Raw genomic sequence first — 3,382 nt, 5'->3', positions numbered from 1 at the left:
ACTTTACTAAATTTCATTATTGAGTTACCCAACTGTTTAACCTTTACTTTTGCTGCGCTACAAACCGGATGGAGATTTTGAGTTGGACCAGGTAAGGCATCAGTTCCGGCGGGTAAGTGCTAGCACTGTCTGCAGGATGTTCTCGCCGGTGTTATGGGTTGTTGGGTAGAGAAGAGGGCCAGACCCAGGGGCCGCCTTCTCTTGTATTTTTGTGTACACTTTGTGTGTATTTCTTGTACTTTTGTGTATCTTTTTTTTTCTTTTTGCGTGTATTTCGATATATTTCTGTGTATTTTACGGTATTTCACTGTATTCCTCTTGCATTCTTCAGTATTTCTGTGTGTTCGAGTTGGCAGCCCCTTGGCCGTACCCTTCTCCCAAAGTGTGTACGTAGTTCTGCGGTTTTCTGAAACACAAAGGAAGAAGCTTGGTTTGTCTCGTCTAATGCACGACAGTGTAGCGGGTTTGCCTACCCAATCTGCTTGCGAGGCGCTATGAGGCGCCATGGCCCCTTGGGTAGGCAAATCCGCTACACTGTGGTGTACTGGATGTGACACTCCATAATATTATACTCTGAGTTGTAAGGGGAAGAGGGAGGGGATTGGGTCATGACCGGAAATGCGATCGTGAGATCTGGGACTCTTCACACAAACTGAGCGTCGCAGGTCGCGGCTGTGTTTAGTCGCGTTCATACAGCGCTCGGATAGATCCACGGCTCGACATTTAACTGGACACGAATCTGACGCCTCACGATGTTACGCCACGCCGTAAGTTCACCGTGGACAACCACGACCAGAAGTGTGCCAGCAACGAGTTGACCGCTAATTTCCCCCCCCCCCTCCCCAACTCACACACACAGGCCATCCCTTGCTGCTCCGATGCACTTTGCTTTGCGGGTCGGCCTACCCAGCACTACTCAGGCGATCGGGTGCGACCACCCCTGGTGGTATGTTTCAGACCCTTGTAGTTCCAAAGCCAGTTTTTGAAAATGGTAGGTAGTGATAGAGAGAGAGACGGTTTCTTGCATTACTCGGGCGTACTTCAGCAGCGGACTGCATTCTAGATTTCTCAAGATTTGGAAGATTGCTAACGATTGCTAGGAAAAGTACAACATGATAATGGTGAAAATCCTACGAAAATGTGTGAGAAATTATTACAGGGTGGCCAACCGACGCCTCCTGCTTTGAAAGGTATGCAGACACGTCACAGCAAGCTCTTTGGCCAATCCCAGGGCCGGCAGTGGCCGCTTGACCAATCAGGAGTAGCAGGTGTCCCGACCTTTTCATTTGGGAGGCGTCGGCGGGCCACACGAGTATGGGCATTTTCCCATACTCACCGTAATTTTCCGATACCCAACTATGCACGTATAGGAAAAACACCATTATGTGAGGGAAATTTCGCGTCCTATACAGATATGAGATTTTTCTCACACACTTGTATGGCAACAATCCGGACTTTGTTTTACAGTTTAAGTAACCTTGATAACGACACGACATAGAAGATGAGACAAATTGTACGCAGTACCTCAAGCAGCTCCAGCAGCGGCGCTGGTTTTGTCCCCTACAAAGTACCTGCCGCTGTTATTGCATAGAAGCAGTGAGTGGGTATGATGTGGGCGAGCGAGTTCTTCATTTAATGCTCGGCCCCAGCCCCGCAGGCAGAATAATCACACAATGTGGCACTTCAGTTCGAGCTCTGTTAGCCCTTTGCGCGCCTCCGAGATAGGCAGCCACTTCACCAAGCCGTCTGGCGCTGCTTAGCACGTGACACGCACTTCCAACATGTAACCACCGTAGGCCCGTGCGGTGGTCGTGACTACGTGACTATATCTATGTTGCGTGTGACGAAGTAGCGTACCGCGCGCCCGATTGATAGGCAACCCATCGGCGTCGGCACGGACGGTACGTACAATACACGCGAACGTCACATACGCCTGCGCGGGGTAGAGGGGAGGTACAGGTTTGTTACTAAAATGGGCGGTCTTGGATAAGAACTCAGTCTAATCATTTGAAAGGGGGGGGGGGGGCATCAGCCCATGAAATCTTTAGGCGTTGCAATAAGGGGGTGCAGACACGTTCATGAAACTGGAAATGGCGCCGTGCAGTGTAGGCAACCCATCACACACGGCGTTAGATTCGAGACGCTGTACTGATTCGTGTGGGTCCCGCTGCAGTGCCCAGCTGAGTAAGCAGTGATAGGCCCTCGGGTCGTCCTGCGCTGGGACGGAGTAACGCACGCGGACACGATGGGACGGTAGGCGTCTTCCTTAACAACCCCGCTCTTTACCATGTTCGCCCTCTCCGACGCCACGCTGAGCCGCGTGCCACAGCCATCTCGACCACGTCTCAAGCTTCATTTGGTTGAAGCGATGCGCGAGAACTTCGAGTAGAGAGTTTTATCGATACCCGCTCGTGTAGGACCAATTGCACACCGTGCCTAGAGCCGTGCGTGAGTGTGTGTGTGCGCGCGCGCGCGTTCCACAAGCGCCAGCGAAATGCCCGAGTCCTTTGGTGGAGTGCGCGCCGCGCCCGCACCCTGAGCAGACCAGGGCGGCCGCCGCCGCCGGCCACAGCCCAGGACCGCGTCGAGGACCCGAAGCGAGTATGGCGACGACGCGCTCCGTGCAGGTCGGGGGCGAGCGGCGTGGACGCCGACGCCCGTCAGAGCGCCTAGCCCCTCCGTCGGCGTCCCCTGCACCAGCAGCGCTACCGGACGGGCCGCCCTCGGCCGGCAGGGCATGACCTAGCCAGTCGCACCACCAGCACGGCTGCGGCCCGGGCGGCCTCGCCCCCACCAGCACAACTTGGTGTGGAGCAAGGCGTGCGCGAGGTGTGGCCGCCAGGACATGCTCCTGTTCAAACGGCTGATGGACTGTCAGACCGGCCGCGCCGTCCAGGAGTAGCTCAGTGATAAGTAGTCCTTTTTTTCTGTGTTCCGTTTGGTAGGCCTCATGAGAAAAGATAGAGTATTCCTGAGTTAAAAATAAAATGGGTTACACACTGATGTACATTGATAATATTTCCGTTGACCTGTGTGTTGATCAATGTTCTTTGTGAAGAAACAAGTTAATCGCCCAAGATGTGACGGCATAGCCAGATCAAAATAATTGTACACTAACAATATTAAATGTGCTGTCTTATATAATTACAAAAGTTGTGTGTTGCCTCAAAGGGTGTCATGTTCCTTTTAAAATTGAAATCTATACTACCTATTATCAATGCAGAGAAGTAACTAAATTATTATCGTCAATTTCCAAAAAGAAACAGCACTGCATTAAAACAATTTTAGGTATTTTAATCCATAAGAGGAGTTCTCTTTTACCCATGCTTAGAGACAACAAACACGGTTCAATTTGGGGCTACCAAAAAGTTCCCTCTCTTAT

The sequence above is a fragment of the Frankliniella occidentalis genome, unplaced genomic scaffold (genome assembly GCF_000697945.3).
Source record: "Frankliniella occidentalis isolate FOCC.00 unplaced genomic scaffold, Focc_3.1 Scaffold271, whole genome shotgun sequence".
NCBI classification, from domain to species: domain Eukaryota; kingdom Metazoa; phylum Arthropoda; class Insecta; order Thysanoptera; family Thripidae; genus Frankliniella; species Frankliniella occidentalis.
This window is presented reverse-complemented; position numbering follows the sequence as displayed.